Source organism: Dromiciops gliroides, chromosome 2 (assembly GCF_019393635.1).
Source record: "Dromiciops gliroides isolate mDroGli1 chromosome 2, mDroGli1.pri, whole genome shotgun sequence".
NCBI classification, from domain to species: Eukaryota; Metazoa; Chordata; class Mammalia; order Microbiotheria; family Microbiotheriidae; genus Dromiciops; species Dromiciops gliroides.
The window spans coordinates 33,093,008-33,110,364 of NC_057862.1; the positions used below are offsets into that span (position 1 = coordinate 33,093,008).

Consider the following 17,357-nt stretch of genomic DNA (forward strand, 5'->3'; position numbering starts at 1 on the left):
CATATACAATCTTCTTTTGGAGAGCCGGGGAGACGGAGGGCCAGAGAGTGGTGTGTGTGAGAAGAGGGTGTGGAGCTGGGGCCAGACTCCTTTGAATCCAACTGGTGGGGATCTGGATTTCCAGAAAAGAAATTGGAGGACGGAGCTGGGCAGAACTGAGGCCTGCCTAACCCCCTCCCCCCAAGCCCCTTTTGGCCAAAGACTTTGCTGCATGGGACGGCTGTTGGGGGGTGGGGATGGGGACGGGCCCTCTTGGTGTTGAGAGAAATTTCCTTCTGCCTATTGGTCTCCTAAGTAGGCTAGATTCAGAGTCTGGTGACTTGGGCAGACTCCAGAGTAGCCAACTTGCGGGGGGGGTGGTGGTGGAGGGAGATACAGACACACTTTACCTTGGGCAGTCTTTAAAAAAACCACAACTCCATCCCAAGCAACAAGCCTCACCAAAAACCTTTTCCTTCTCCTCCTCTTCCTCCTCCCCCTCCCCTTGGCCTCCTTCAACTTCCTCCTCCTCTTCTCCCTACTACGGACCATGCATCTCCTCTCCTCCCTCTTGCTCTTCCTTCCCTCACCCAGTCTTCTTTCTCTCCTCTCCTGGAGGAGATGGAGACCAGAGGACGAAGCGCAGGAGGTCGGATATGAGAGCCGAACGCGGAGGGATGAGGGGAGGGCATTTCCCCAACCCCGAGCCAGCCCCCAGGCCCTGGAGAGGTGGGGCGGGAGATCAGTTCAGGGGGCGGGGAGTGGGTGGAGACGCCCCCTCTTGGGCGCTGCCCCCTCCTTCTTTCTAGCCGGGCCGGGCTCCCCGGACCCGCCTCTGCTCCGCCTCTCCCTCTCGTCTCTTTGCGCACTGGAGGTGCCCGGGGACTGACCCCTCCCTCCGCTCTGCGTTGCCAGGAGTCCCCGGGCGGGCAGGAGGGTGTGATTGGCAGACGAGGCCGGCGGCAGCAGCAGCGAGAGTCGGTCCGCCCGCCCGCCCCCACATCCCCGCCCGTCCGCCAGTCTGCCCTCCTGCCTCTGCCTGCGCGCAGCCCGCGCTCCGTGGAGGAGCCGCCGATCGGCTCGGGCGGCCCCTGCTAGCTCCGGCCGAGCCCAGAGTCCAGGCGCCGGGAGGGCTGCGGGGAGCCGAGCCCACAGCCGGGGAACAGCCCCGGGGCGGCGTGCGCTCGCTCGGCCGTGCGCTCCGCGCCGCTCGGCTCCTCTGCGCTCCGCGGGCTCCCTCGCTCGCCCCCAGCACGCGGGGCAGCCCCGGCCCGCCAGCCGCCGCCCCATGGAGGGCCCCGGGAAGTGGGCAGTGGCCGGTAGCGTGAGGGGGCCCCCGGGGCCGAGCGGCCGCTGTTAACTCCGGGCGGGGAAGCCCGCTGGGAGCAAGGTTGCACCTAGCCGTGCGTCCTACTGTCCGTCAGTCCATCAGTCCAGCCTTCCAGCCGTCGGTCCGTCCCTCCACAGGAGGAGCTGCTTCCAGCGCGGAGCCGAGCCCATGTGCCCTGGGGCCGCCGAGAGGCAGGTAGGGACCCTCCCCCGCAATCTCTCTGCGCCTCTTCCCCTAGCTCCATCCCCCCCCCCCAACGGGGGTGCCTCGGGGTGCCTCGGGTGAAGACCAGTGAAAAGAGTGCCTTCCTGGCTCTGCCACCTGGGTGACTGTGGACTGGCCAGCTCCTCTCCCCCAGCCTCAGTTTCCCCATTTTACTGTAGTGGAAGGCCTCCCTGGATGTGAACTGGGGTGGGGATGGGCTGCTTTGAAACCTGGCTATCTGTGTGACTTCGAGTAAACTACTTTCCCTATGGACCTCAGTTTCTTTTTCTGTGTAATAAGGTGCTTCCCTTTCAGTCTTAAAAATCCTGTGTTCCCATCATTTCTGCATCCTCCCTGCTTTTCCTTTTGCAACATGACGATCCATTGAAGGAAAGTAGGGGTGTTTAGCTTGCAGAAGACTTTGGAGGGGGGAGGAAAATGGACTGGAGAGCACCCTTCGGTCACTGGAATGGCTCTCCTAGGGAAGAGAGATTCCCTTGTCCCACTTGACTGCAGAAGGCAGACCTGGGAGCCTTGGGCTGGGGGTGGGGGAAGTCCAAGAGGCAGATTTTGCTTTGATACCAGAAAAGACTTGGGAGCTCCCAGAGCTAGCTCTGAGTAAAACGGGCTCTCTCAAGGGGCAGTGGGTCCCCCATCCTTTGCTGGTTTTATGAAGAGACGTGAGGATCAGGACATTGTACAGATAAAAGTCACAAAGGGGTCTGCTGTTTTAATCACTTTCGGGAAAGTCTTTTTTCTTTATTTACCATATGTATATCCTATATATGCTGTCTGTCATGTCATGGTACTGTAAATTAAAAACAAAAAATAAAGGAGTTATTAAATTTTGGCAGTTGGCTCTCCCTGTAGAGTGGGCTTCCTGTGGAGCCAGGGGTGGGACTAGGTGAATCCTTTTTGCCCTTCCATTCTGAGCCCAGAAAATCCCTGTCACAGCCTGATTTTGGATTAGTAGCTCTCTTAAGATCTGGAAACCCTTCAAGGGCCAGGAAGCCACAGGGAAATCAATCACAGGACCCTTGGATTATTATTTTCTTTCTTTCTTTCTTTTTGGTGAGGCAGTTGGGGTTAAGTGACTTACCCAGGGTCACACAGCTAGTAAGTGTCAAGTGTCTGAGGCTGGATTTTTAACTCAGGTCCTCCTGAATCCAGGGCCTGTCCTTTATCCATTGCACCACCCAACATCACGCCCCCCCCCTCCCTTTAAAAAAAAAAAACTTATTATGAGAAAGTCACCAATATGAACATTTCCATATAAAAAGGCCAGAAGATTGATTGTCTGTGAAAGCTTGACTCTGTTATGCGCAGCTTCTTCCTTTTGGTACGTGTTCAATTTAATATGATGGTGTTACCATCGCCCTGCTTGCTTGTCAGTTCTCTGGTCTCTCACCAGGTCACTAGACTCTCTGTCTTTCTAGTTTGCTCCTTTCCCATAATGGGATAGAAAAAGTTGGGGCGCCTTCCTCTGGAAGCTGAAGTGCCATCCTCCTTGTCCCAAGTCACTACAGAAAGTCTCCCAGGGTCTAGGGGCGTCTGCTACTCCCTTTGACACCTGGCTGTCTGGGCTCATGGGATGACAGGATCTTGGAGGCCTTAGAGTCCGACCCCCTCATTTCACAGTCGAGGCAAGTGAGGCACAGAGGGGTAAAGTCACTGGCTCAAAGACACACAGCCACAAACAAATAAGTGTAAGGGGCAGGATTTGATCTCAGGTCTTCTGAGATCTTCTTCCAGCTGCCTCAGTGGGCTTTCATTGGGTCCTGAAGCTCTGTGGGAACTTTGAGAACACCCAGTCTCTCTCTCTCTCTCTCTCTCTCTCTCTCTCTCTCTCTCTCTCTCTCTCTCTCTCTCTCTCTCTCACACACACACACACACACACACACACACACACACACACATCCCTGCATTTTACACATAAGGAACCTGAAGCTGAGATGGAGAAATGCAGAACCAGGTAGTAAAGAGCCCAGCCCATGTTTCAGCCCGAGTCCTCTGGCTCCCACCTCCCAGGCCCAGCTCTTTTCGTCATGCCTTCCTGTCTCTTCTCACCTGACTCTTCTATTCTAAGGTACCTTGTGGTTTCTCCTCGACAAAGGGGATGGGGGAGGAGCTGGAAAGAAGGAAAAAAGCCTGAGATCCAAAAGCTCAGACAAGGAGTGAGGAGGAGGCCACCGTCCTTGCCCCAGGGCTGAGCATCCTTTCTCTCCTGGCTCTCCTGCCACGTTTTGGGGAGAGGCATTGAGGTGGACGGCAAAGGGGATCACAAGACTTGTACTTTCAGCTCTCCATTCCTTTTTGGGAAAGCTCTTTCCCTCCCCTGAGTCTCAGTTTCTTCATTTTTTTTTTTTTGGCAGGGCAATGAGGGTTAAGTGACTTGCCCAGGGTCACACAGCTAGTAAGTGTCAAGTGTCTGAGGCTGCATTTGAACTCAGGTCCTCCTGAATCCAGGGCCAGTGCTTTATCCATTGCACCTCCTAGCTGCCCCAGTTTCTTCATTTTAAAAAATAAAAATAGCATTTGTGTATCGCTTTAAGATTTACAAAGCACTTGACCTAGTTTGTTATTATCCCCATTTTGCAGATGAGGAAACTGAGGCAGATGGAGGTTAGGGGACTTGCTCAAAGCCCCACAGCGAGTCAATGTTTGTGGCTGGATTTGAACTCGTGTCTTCCTCCCTCCAGCTTCCATCCTCTGTGCCAACCTAGTTGTTTTCATTTTTGAACATGGTGTGCTGTAAACCTGGAGATGCTCTATCAGTGGAAGGCTATTGACCTTAGGAATGTTGCCAGTAGTGGGTTTTGAAATCTTCTCTGGCAGACTTTGCTCACTCACCTGGCTCACAGCAGATCCGGACGGTCCTCCAGCTCTAGGGGTTCCCCTTGGACAGGCTTGAAGCTGACTCCATTCTTTGGGAAGCCGGGGCCCTGGGGATCTGGAGCCTGCTGGGAACAGCAGCCAGAGGGCTGCTACCTGGCTACGTCACAGGATGTGGACCAATCTTGTGACCTGCCTTTCTCCTGCTGGCTCCCAGCTAAGTCTGTGTGCCTCAGTGTCCTTTTCTGTAAAATAAAGGGGGTCTTGAGGCAGCTAGGTGGCGCAGTGGATAAAACACCAGCCCTGGATTCAGGAGGACCTGAGTTCAAATGCAGCCTCAGACACTTGACACTTTCTAGCTGTGTGACCCTGGGCAAGTCACTTAACCCTCATTGTCCTGCCCCCCCCCCCAATAAAGGGGGTGGACTAGATTTCTTTTCTGGTCCCTTCCTCCTCCAGAACTCCAATCACGGGTGAGTTGGAAGTCTTACTAGCTGTTTTGGGGGCTTGGTTTCTCTTTTCTTCTCTCTAAGCTCCAAATCTCAAAGATGCTCTGATACTATGAGTCTCCCTTCTGAGCCAACCTTGAGGCTCCCCACCACTCTGCTGGGGCTGGTTTGGGCCCATAAGTATTTATTATCACCTACCTTGTACCAGAGCCCAGGAGCAACAAGGTAAGAGCCAAAGAGACCCTGCCCTCAAGGAGTTTACATTCTATTGGATAAGAAGTTTGGAAGTAAAGTTCTTTACGGACTCTGCTACCTGTTGGTGCCTCTTGGAGCTGAGGCTTGGATGGAGTCTCTTGACCTAGGCTGGTTCTCTTCTTGCCTGAGTGGAGCAGGGTGGGCCTCCATTCCAGAGAGATGCCTCCTATGTAAGATACCATTTTGGAGGTGATTCCACGGAAGAGAGATTTGGGGAGGGCAGGGGGGGGTTCCATGGAGGTTGGGCTGGGGCTGAAGGCTTGACAGTTGGCTTTGAGTTTGAGTTTCTCTTTCCCCTCAGCTGTGTCTTCCTTTTCTTTGTTTCTGAAATGGCGATGGTGAGACCTTGAACAAGATCTAGTGTTTCAGCTTTACCACTTTCTAGCTGTGTGTCCTTTCTCTGGGCCTCAGTTTCCCCGTCGGTAAAATGAGGGAGTTGGACTAGATAGATGACTTCCAGTTTCAATAATAGATTGTAAACTCCTCGAAGGCAGGGACTGTCTTTTGCCTTTATTTGCATCCCAAGTGCTTAGTATAGTGCCAGCACGTAGTAATTGACTAACTAACATCCTACAATTTATGATCATAATCTTTTTTTGGGGGGGTGGGGCAATGAGGGTTAAGTGACTTGCCCAGGGTCACACAGCTAGTGTCAAGTGACTGAGGTCGGATTTGAACTCAGGTCCTCCTGAATCCAGGGCCAGTGCTTTATCCACTGCACCACCTAGCTGCCCCCACTGTGATCATAATCTTTTCACTCCCTTCCCAAAGGGTTGTTATCGGGGGGAGGCTGGAGTCACTGTAGAAAAATAGGGGTGGTGTGTGTTACTGCATACTCAGAGGGAGCAAAACTTTTTACTTGGATGAGTTTGAAGTCAAATCAACAAATCCCAGTAACTGTTGGGTTCATTCCTGTGTTAGACACTGTTCAGGTTATAAACAATCAATTAGCAAGCATTTATTTAGCACCTCTTGTGTGCTAGGCACAAATACACTAAAACAAGACCATCCCTGGCTCCAAGGAGCCTATATCGGAACAAGAGACGATACACCATGTAGCTTTGGCATTTTTTTTTTTTTTTTAGTGAGGCAATGGGGGTTAAGTGACTTGCCCAGGGTCACACAGCTAGTACGTGTTAAGTGTCTGAGGCCGGATTTGAACTCAGGTCCTCCTGACTCCAGGGCCGGTGCTCTATCCACTGCGCCACCTAGCTGCCCCAGCTTTGGCATTTTTTAAAAACTATGTCGAGGAGGCTGGTACTTTTGCCATCAGTCATGGGCCTCAGCCCAATACTGATAAGCACAGAAGCTTTGAGCTGTTCGCTCTGTGCCGTGGGGTGGTTTGTGCCTCCTTAGGAAGCTTCCCAGACCCTCTCCCCCGGCCCCGGGACATACCATATTGGTGCTCGTCTTAGAGAGGCCCTCTCTGAACTCCTGAGCACCAACTTCCCAGCTAGCCAGTCCAGCCAGGCCTGGCACAAAGAGAGGTTTAAGATGTAAGCCCCCTTGCCTAAGTTCACTTCATTTAAAAAACCACATTTTTATTGATACTTTGTCCTTCTGATCATTTATCAGAAATCTCCCCCCTCCCCTCCTCCTCCCTGAATTCTCTGTTGTAACCAAGAAAAACAATGAACGTTGGTCACTTCATCTCTCTGGACCTCAGTTTCTTCATCTGTCAAATGGGGCTGATAACCTTCAATCACCCTGCTTCACACAGGGTTGTGGTGAGCCAAGTGATTTGTAAACCTCTAAGCATGGGCAGAATTTCAGTTGGTATCTTTAGGATCATAGAGCTTGAGGGGAACTCAAACCCTTTCATTTTTAACTGATGAGGAAACTGAGGGCTTGCAGCCCAGATGCTCTGACTCAAACCGCTCCATATGCTTGGGGGTTAAGACATAAACACATCCCCAGATCATAGCGAGGGGAGAATGCAAGAACAACAGGGTGTGAAAGAGACTGATGTTGAATGGAATGAGAGTTCAGATTTTTTGTTTTTAATAATGTCCTTGCAGATAGAGCCACCAGCCTGCCTGCTAGTCGAAGCTCCAAGCCCAGCATAGAATCATTTCCCTTCTGGCTTCCAAGCCAGTATCCGAGATCGGTGAGTGGCCTGTTGGTGGCTGATAGCCCGAAGGCTGCTTGTTTTATGAGGGCCCCTTGATTTTCTTCAGGCCTAGGGCTCAGCTGCTCAGAGCCTTCCTGTGGCTCTCAGCATCAAGGAGAGATTCTGGGGCAGGTGGTGAGGAAGTCTTCACTTCCTTTCTGAAGAGCTGGCCTGCGGTGGGTGGGGGAAAGCTGGGAAACCTTCTTCTAGACGGTTTCCGGTGAGGGCAGACCCAGTTGTCTGAGTGCTGTGCTCCCATGGAGCTTGCGACTGGCCTAGGTGTCTCTGTGTGGTGGCTTGGAGGTGGTACCCAGCCCTGGTCTTGGTCTGAGGGTCGATGGTGCTGTGCCTTGGGCCCTTCACCACTCCCCTCCTTCCCTCCTGCCCTTAAGTAGTTTCCTGCTCTTCAGAAATGTTTTGCCATCTCCCTTCACCAGCTCTGTTCCTGCCCTTCCTCATCATCTCTGACACTGGCCAGGCTCTGTCCTGAGACCCAGAGGGGGCCCTTGGCCAGCACCACTGACCAGGAGCCTCGATCCAGAGCTGCCCCCACAAAGTTGCCGTCCAGGCTACAATGCTGCTGTGCTCATGTCGTCCTGAGGGTCTTGGGAAATGTGAGACCTTATGGTGCCCAAGGGCAGCTTCAGACTCTGTCCCACTGCAGGGTGGGCAGACAGAATAACCCTCAGGGTCATGGGGCTTAGAACGGGCAAAGAATGTGGAGACTGTCTAGTCAGCAGTCCTTAATCCAGGGTCTGTGAGCTTGGTTTAAAAATAGATATTTTGACAACTGTATTTCAGTAGAATTTGGTTTCCTTTGAAATTCCATGTATTTTAAGTATTTAATAATATTGTTCTGAGAAGGGATCCATGATATGACAAAGGTCAAGAACTTCTGTTCTAGGCTGTCTTCCTCATTTTATAGAGAAGGAAACTGAGGCCCAGGGATGGGAATGATCCAAGGCCACACCTGTAGTCAGGGGCAGAGAGAATCTGGATTCGAACTCAGGCCTCCAGATGCCAAATCTAGGGTTTTCTTTCATCTGCTACAACAAACAGTTGCTCCCTCTCTGAGGCCACAAATTTGTTGCACTCCTTTCTCCAGGCCCCAGATGGATATTCCAGGAAAAGGAGGCCGTCCCACAAAAATACTCTCCCCACCACCAAAGGGGGGGGGAAGAGTTTCCAGGAATTCCTGCCATGTGGAATAACAGTGATAACTGAGCAGCTTAGGGAGGAGGCTTGGAGAGTGGGTGTGTATGTGTGTGTGTGAGTGAATGAGTATGTCTCTGTGTGTATGAGTGTGAGTGTGTGTGTCTATGTGTGTGTGAGTGTGTCTCTGTGTATGTGTGTGTGTGTGTGTGTGTGTGTGCCTTTCCTGAAAATCTGCCCATGGACTCTTCCAGTACCCGTGGGCCTGAGGTTAAGGGCCCATGGGCCGTCTAAGCCTCCTCTTGCTGTTCTCCTTTGCACCCTGCTCTATTCAGGCACAGGGCTGGATGCTTGTGTGCCGTGGCCCACACATCCGCATCTCTTTCTTGGTTGCTGTGGCCTGTGTGTCCCCAGCTCCAGCTCTCTGGCTCCCCATAGGATCCCTGGGTTCTGAGAAGAGGCTGCTTCTGAGGCTCCAGTGGGAAGAGGGTGGATTGGGACCAGACAACCAGGGTCCAGATCTGGGCTCTTCTCCTTGAGCCTTGGGCAAGACCCTTTCTCTCCCTGAGCCTCAGTCCCACCCCCACCCCCCACCCCCTGCCGCAGAGAGCCTCTGAGAGGCAACACAGTGTGGTGAAGAGCATGGCCCATTTGGAGTAAGAGGACCTGGGTTTGAATCCCACCTTGGATGCAAGTCTGGGCCTCGGCTTCCCCCTCTTTAAATGTGGCAGTTGGTGTAGATGGTCTGAAGTCCCTAACGACTCTAAATATATGCTCCTTTAAAGTTTTAGACCTGGAACTTGAACTCAGGACTTCTTCCTCCTCCTTGTTCTCCTGACTTTCCCAGTATGGAGGCGTACAGCACAGCCCCTGTCCCCGGGGCTGTGGCCCTTTAGAGGAGCATGCAGGGGGATTCTGGGAGGCCTGGAAGGATGGTTGTGATTTGGAGAATAGGAGAGGAGGGGAAGGACTGAGTAAAGAGAAGAGGTGACACAGAACCAGAAGGGATCTTAGACGTCATCTCTTCCTACCCCACCCCCATTTTACAGATGAGGAAATTGAGGCTCAGGGAGGTAGAGGAACTTGCGAGTTCCCACCAGTGGCTAGAAGCAGAGCCAGAGTGACCGGTGTGAATTTGGGCCTCAGAAGAAGCTAGGTTCCTCCTTCCTTCTTGGATCCCTGGCCTGGCTCCCTGGCTATAGTGCCACTCCCTTGGTAGTGCCTCGGATCATTGGGGGCAGGGGTGTGGGAATGCAGGCCTGCCCTGGGGAGGGAAGCCAGAGGTTTACTAAGAATAGACCCCAAATCATAGCTCCAGCCTTGGGACGGGTGGCCTCTGCCCTCGCCAGAGCCCGGCTTCCCCACCTCCTTCTTGCCCTGGCCAAGCCCTTCAGTGGAGCAGCTGTAACTGCCGCTTAGCTCTGGGGCTGGGGCTGGGCCTGGTCACTTCCTTAGGCCTGGCAATAGCACTGGGGTGCTCCCTGTGACAGAGGACAGGGCCCAGTCTTTGACTGACCTCATGGATCTGTGCTTTAGGCCTGCAGAAACAGACCCTTCCCCATCAGCAGGGGGTGGTGGGTGGGGATGAGTCCCAGCGATGCTGCCCCTCTGAAAGCAGAGAGCTTCATGTTGGCTCATAAGTCTTAGAGCTTGAAGGGAACTTAGAGATCATCGAATTACTCTCCCCACCCAGCCACAGCTGTGCCCTCATTTCAGAGGAAGGAATTGAGGCCCAAGGTCACAGAGGCAATAAATGACAAAGCTGGGATTTGAACTCAGAGCTTGGGACTCCAAAACCATTAGACCAGACTGCTTTACTGGGCAGCCTTTTACCCAGCCTCTCTGAGGCCCACACTGAGGGCTGAGAGCTGACGACAGCTGGTGCATTGTCCAGACCCCTTGGTTTCCCTTTGAGGTTCTTTTTGCCCTTTGCCTCACATTAAGGCACCCACAGCCCCCCTATGGTCCCCCATTTCATAGAGTTAAATGAATTTGAAGCTGGAAGAGAACAGAGAAGCCCCCTTGTCCATCCCCCTCCCTTTGGAGGGAGCTTAGCCTTGGAGAGGAGGTGCTTCTCCTGCCTCTGAGTCTGGGGTTTTTGGCGCTCTGGCCTGTTCCCGTGGCTCCCTCAGAACCCCACCTTGGACCCTTCATTTGGCCCTGGCTTTCTGGGCCTTTTCTTCTTCCCTTTTCTTCAGGCATGGCCTCCTTCTCACTCAGTTCATGTACTTTCAGGGGTTAATTAGGTCCGTCAATTAAATCCCGGGTCCCTTAATTAAATGAAGGGGTTAATTCAATCCTGACTTTCTAATGTGGAATATTGGGGCCTGTGGTAGGACAGTCAGGGGCAGCTGGGGGGCTTGCTCACACCGTTCGTGTTGACCAGTCGCCTACATGAGGGCTGACTTTCCTGTGTAAGAGAAGGAGCCATGGGCTTGGGTCAGAAGTCACAGGATTAGTATCTCCCTGACAGAAGGGATCCCAGAGACCATCTGGGCCAGCCTAGACCGAATATAGACCTCCTCTCTCAACATGCCCGATCCTCTTGCCATTTTGGTTGCTTTCCCTTGGAGGCTGTCTAGCTTATCAACGTGGTGCCCACAATTGAACAAGATCTTCCAGTAAAGCAGTCTAGCCAAGGTAGAGGAAAAAAAAAAGAGAATTATCACCTCTTGTGTCTCTCTTGACACAGCTGAGGATCTGATTAGTTGTTTGTTTGTTGTTTTTTTTTGGTGGTGGTTGTTATCTCAAATTCTTGACTCATCGAGCTTGTGGCCTACTAACACCCCCAGATCTTTTTCAGATGCTAGTGCCTTTTCCACTGTTTACCTTGTATGTAGTTATATGTTTTCATGTTGTCTTCTCTAGCAGAATGTAAGCTTCTCGAGGTCAAGGACTGTCTGACTTTTGCCTCTGTATCTCTACAGTCTAGCATAGTGACTGGAAAGTCAAGTAAACAAGCATTTATTAAGTGTGCTATGTGGCAGGTTACTGTGCTAAGCACTGGGTGTATAACAAACCTCCCTGCCCTCAGGAAGCTTCCATTCTAGGGGGGAGACAATACGAGGCCCATCCCAGACCTCATGTGCTCATGAAAATATGGGCAGAATGTATACAAATAAATACAAGTTCATTTTTGGGGGTGGGTGGGGAGAGGGCAACAGCATCTAGAGGGATTGCTTGGGCTGAGCTTCGAAGGGAATTCTTAGAGGTGAACCGAGGGAAGGAGAGCAAGGAGAATGGCCAGGGCCAAGGTATGGAGATGAAGATGGAAAAACGTGTAGAAGGAATAGTCCAGGAAGATTGGGCTGTAGAGAAAGTGAAGGGGAATAATGTAATCAGTAATCAGCAATAAGGCTAAAACAGGGCAGCTCCGTGCTTTAGGAGAATAGAGTGCTGGGTCTTGAGGCAGGAAGACCTGAGTTCAAATCCGGCCTCAGACACCTAGTAGCTGTGTGACCCTGGGCGAGTCACTTACCCCTGTTTGCCTCAGTTTCCTCATCTATAAAATGAGCTGGAGAAGGACATGGCAAACCCACTCGTCCCTTTGCCAAGAAAACCCCAAATTGTGTCACAGAGTTGAACATGACTGAACAACAAGAAGGCTTGAAAAGGTGGAATTGGGTCAGGTTGTGAAAAGCTTTCAGTGCCAAACAGAAATATTGGCATTTGATCCTCTGAGTAATAGGGAGCCACCGGAGGTTATTGTTTTAGAAAATGACATGGTCAGATTTGTGCCATGGGAAGATTACTTTGCCATCATCTGTGTGGAAGCACTGAAGAACTTGAGTGGGTTATTATTTATTAACAACTGTAATAATAATGAGAAAAAGGCCTGGGCCCGGCTCCCATTATCCTCTGATTCCCAGAGGTTTGGGGTGATTGCAGATCAAAGAATGGGCATCCTGGCAGAATTCCTGTTCTACAGCTGGATCTCTCCAAAGATCAAGGTCTCATCACCTGGTGGAAAAAAGATTTCTTTCCCTTTCCGTCCCCTTGTTCTCTGGCCCAGTGGCCGGTGGGCAGGAGGGGAGGAAGGAACCAGGGGGAGGAGGGGGGTTGTTACCTCAGGTGACCTGGAGCAAGCCCTTGGGGAGGGCACAAGGACCCAAGAGATGCCCCTTATCCTCCACTCCCCCTTTTCTATACCCAACAGGGCAATACCTGCGTGGGGAGCGACAAGAGACATTCCTGATCCCCGGCCACAGACTTTGGCTATTTCCCCAGCCCTGAGCTCCAGAGGAGAAACCGAGCCCAGCAGGAGAAGCTTTGAAGTCTTTGGGAATGAAAGGGGAGGGGGTGGAGGGGGAAAGCCTTTCCTTTTTGGTTGAGCCAGCAGATCTTCCATCCCCCCTTTTTGACTCAGAGGAGCAGAGATCTGGAGTTGGGAGGAACCATCAGGGCCAGCCCCTTCACTTTACAAACGAGAGAACCAAGGCACAGGGAGTCCCAGGGAGCCCGGGCCCGCAGGGCCAAGCACTGGTCCCGTAGGTGTTGGGTTAGTGTTAAAATCAGTGAGGGCCGAGGTTGTGGAGGGACTGGACTCAGGTCTGCGGGTTCAGGAAGGAGCTTGGGCCATCTTCTTCAACTCTCCATATTAGACATAATGGGGAAACTGAGACGCAGAGAGGGGAAGCAACTTTCCCAAAGCTACACAGATAGTAAGTAATACAACTGGAGCCCAGGTTCCCTGACCCCAAGTAGTCTGGGGCTGTTTCTCAGGTCCCCGGCCGGCTCAAAGGCATCATTGAATCTTTTGCTTTACGTGTCTCCCCATGAGGCTTGGTAAAGGGTTGACTCCATGAGGGGCTCCCCTAATATTTGCTGGTCCCCTAAGACAAACTTCCATGATTCTTCAGTTTTCCTCTGAATTCCTGACCCATATAGAATAAAATAGAAGCAGGATGCTAAGGCAAGAGCTGGAAGGGCCCTCAGAAATGATCTGGTCCAGCCTTCTCATTTTGGGATGAGGAAGGCAATGACTTACTTGTAAAAGGTTACATAGATAGTGTCAGAGGTAGAATTTGAACTCAGGTCCTCCCATACCAAATCTAGTTCTCTTTTGGGAAGGAGAAAGAAAGGGAAGTCCTGTTGTTTGTGAGTAGAGGGGGGAGTGCCTGCATAAGTACCTGAAGCCCAGCTGTCAGCTTGTCCTTGGAGGAACTGATATCTCTTATGTCTGGGTTATTTGGAGGGACCTCCTGCTTTCATGAGGAAGCCGACTCATTGGCCCCAGGGCAGAGCAAGGTCTCCTACCCATCCACCCATCCCGTGACCTCAGCTTGGATTTGAAAGATCCGAGTCAAATCTTTCCCCCCTCCCCAATGGCCAGGAGTTAGTGGAGAGAATTTTTGGTGGGCAGTGGGGAGGGGGAGGCCTTGGCCAAAATCATGGTCACCAAGCAAGCCCCAGCATCTCTTGTCTTCTCCCCTTCTTGGCATCTCTCATGGTGGAGGCTAAATTGGAAGGGATCCCTGAAGTCATTTAGTCCAACCTGTGCTTGGGCAGGCATCCCTTTTGTTTAGTCTCTGATTGAATGTTCCGGTGATGGGGAACTCACTACCACACAGGGTAACCCTCCCATTTCTAACAGCTCTAATTGTTGAATTAAAAAACATTTGAACAGAAACTCACCTCTCTGCAACTTCTACCCATTAGTCCTCGTGCTATTCAAGAAGAGTGACTTAACCCTCTCTTGCTCAGTATAGATAGCCTGGCATATACCTGAAAACAGCATTCACATGCCCCGTGGTCCTCTCCAGTCTAAGCCTTCCGAAGTCCTTCCATTGATTCTAGGAGGGCTTTGTCCTGTCTTCTCGATGTGCTTGTCACCTTCCACTCAATTCTCTCCAGTTGGTCCATGTCCTGTCTAAATTATGGCTCCTAAAATGAATGCAGTATTCCCGAGGAGGTCGGGGAGACAGAGGATAATGGGCCTTCTGAGTCTTTGTCAGCTAGGCTGCTAGCACGCCTCACCTCCTGTTCCATCCTCTGCCATGGAGGGCGTTCGCTTCTGAGCCCAAGACTTACAGTTTGCAAACAAAGACTTGATATTTCTCTGTATTAAGTTTCCTGTATCACCTTGTGATACACTGCTTTGGTAGCTCAAAGTTCTAATTGAATTGAATTGAAATTTGTTTTATTTAAGCTTTAACAGTTTAAAACTACATAAGACTTTTGGGACACCCTGTAAATTGTAAATTCAGTATAACTTACCAAGCTGTTCTGCTTGTCTGGAATCTTTCTGGCCTCCTGTTCTCTTCTGTGCATTGGAAAATGCTTTAGTGACCTCTCCCCTGCCCCCTGCCCCCTGCCCCCTGCCCTCCCCTCTCCTCCTTTCCTCTTTTCCTTTCTTTCTTCCTCTCTCTTTCTTCTTTCTCATTATTTCCTTCCTTCCTCTCCTTTCTCCTTCCCTCCCTCCCTTCCTTTTACTACCTATGCTTCGGGGGAACGTGGATTCGAGCCCTGCTTTGGAACAGCAGTATGCTGAGTATATGTGTTGGTGCTAGTATATAGGGCAGAAAAACATGGGAAGACTTGTATGAACTGATGTAGGTGGAAGAAAGTAGGACCAACAGAATGGAAGAGACAGCTTGATTGCTGTCTCAGATGCTTAATAGCAGTATGACCCTGGGCATATGGCTTAACCTCTCAGCCTCAGTTTCCTCACATGTAAAATGAAGCTATTGGAGAAGATGGTTTCTGAAGTCCCTGCTACCTCTAAGTCTACCATTCTATGAATAAATAAATAACTACAAAAACATTAGTGAGGAAATTGAATTTGAAATCTGAGGACTTGAGTTCAAATGATGGTTCTCTTAATTACTGGCTGTGACTGTAGGTAAATCACTTTTCTTTCTGGTTTTCAATTACTGAGTCTTTAAAGGGGAGAGTTGGACTCTGGGATGACCTTCAAGGCCCCTGTCAGTCCTAACCCTGGACATGTGGTCATCAAGGTCCCTTCTGGCTCTGACCTTCTGTGACCTTGGCTTTCCCTCAGATGCTGGGGAGCCTAGGCTTCTTGCTTCTCTTCTCTGGTGCAGGTAGAGCCTGAGCCTACGTTCTTCTCAGAGCTCCTGGGAAGGGTGGTTGAGTCGATGCCCAGGAGACAGTTTGTGCTCTATGGCTGCAAGAGAGACACAAGATGCTATTGTTCCCTGGCTTTCCCCCTGTGGCATTGTGGGATCCTGTTGAGGGCTGTCTCAGCTCTAGGCAGCCTGGGAAAGGAAGGTGGTTGAGCAGGTTGGGGTTGGGCTGATTTGGGTGATGGTGGAGGTGGGGGAGGGGAAGGGGAAGGGAGAGCTAGACACAGACACAGACACACACACCCTTTACACTCACAGTGATGCTCTCTTGCTTTTTAACCTTTGACTGAATGATCATATTAATCAATTGACAATCATTTGTTTAATATTTTCTGCGTCTCTGGCCCTGGATAGGCACCGAGAATACCAAGAGGCTCCCTGCCCTCTAGGGCTTCCTTTCTGTTGGGGACACAATTACATACTCATAGAAATATTTGCAAAATAAAGACAAGGGAGCAGCCTGGGGGTCTGGAAAGTGATAGAAAGTAGAGAGAAAGTGTTAGAAAGTCAAGAAGAAAGTGATTGGGGAGCCAAGGACCCAGGGACTCTTTTTAAAAAAATTATTTATTAAAAGATTTTTATAATTTTCTTTCATTTTATAAATATAGCTATCAACACATTTCAATATTAAAAAAACCCCAAAGGGGTTTATGAACCTTCAAACCTCTGTTATATGTAGTTTTTTTTTTTTTTTTGGCGGGGCAATGGGGGTTAAGTGACTTGCCCAGGGTCACACAGCCAGTAAGGGTCAAGTGTCCAAGGCCGGATTTGAACTCAGGTACTTCTGAATGCAGGGCTGGTGCTTTATCCGCTGTGCTATCTAGCCGCCCCCTGTTATATGTAGTTTTTAAAAGTGTACATTAAATTTAACAAGGTAGTAACACAATTACCATTATATCTGTGTCTTTCCAGACTTCCCTTTCTTCGGCTCACTTAGGAATGTAAAAAAATGCTTCAATGATTTCTCTCTCTCTCTCTCTCTCTCTCTCTCTCTCTCTCTCTCTCTCTCTCTCTCTCCTCCTTCCCTCCCTCCCTCCCTCCCTCCCTTCCTTCCTTCCTTCCTTCCTTCCTTCCTTCCTTCCTTCCTTCCTTCCTTCCTTCCTTCCTTCCTTCCTTCCTTCCTTCCTTCCTTCCTTCCTTCCTTCTCTTCCTTCTCTTCCTCCCTCCTCCCTTTTCCCATAGAAGTTGCTCCCTTTAGATGAGTATGGTTAAGCAAATAAATCAACACACTGGCCATCGGGTCATTCTGTACCTCCAGTCCGTCTCCTCTCTGCCAAAAGCCTGCTTCCTCACGAGGCATTTGGAAGTCACAGTTGGTCATTGTGTTTCTCAGAGATCTGAAGTCTTTGAAGTTTATTTTCTTTTACATTATTGTAAAATAAATTGCAAAAGCAAAATTAGAAATTCTTCTTCTGGATATGCTCATGTCACTCTGAATCAGTTCATACAAGTCTTCTCGGGTTTCTCTGAATAGTTTCTTACTGCACAGCAATATTCCGTTCTATGCACATGCGACCGTCTGTTCAGGTGTTGCCCGGTTGAAGGGCACTCCTTTAGTTTCCAGTTCTTTGCTAGGACCAAAAGTTGTCCTGTGAATATTTTTGCACTCATAGGTCCTTTCCCTTTGTTTCTGCCGCTGTTGGAGTATAATCTTAGGAGTGGTATTGCTGTGTCAAAAGGTGTGCACAATTTTGTGATGATGATGATGATGATGATGATGATGATTATTTTACTTTCCAGAATGACAGAACTGCTCCCTAGCTCCACCAGCAATGCCCAATTAGTGTGCCTGTCCTCCCCCTACCCCTCCAGCAATGGCCATTTTCCTCTTTTACAGTCTTTATCTATCTATCTGATGGGTGTGAGATAGGACCTCAGACTTATTTCAGTTTACATTTTTCTTCTTATTAGAATGCTTGCTCCTGTCTGGAAGGGGAGTTTTAATTCTTTGTACTTTATCC

At 50.4% G+C, this 17,357-nt stretch overlaps 1 protein-coding gene across 1 annotated transcript in view; it reads left to right on the plus strand.

Moving 5' to 3' along the window:
• The first annotated feature begins 992 nt into the window (after positions 1-992).
• Positions 993-17,357, plus strand: part of PALD1 (phosphatase domain containing paladin 1) — a 96,700-nt gene continuing 80,335 nt past the window's right edge. The window contains exon 1 of the mRNA XM_043985395.1: positions 993-1,504. The gene's annotated coding sequence lies outside the window, so the exon portion shown is untranslated. The remainder of the gene's footprint in view (positions 1,505-17,357) is intronic.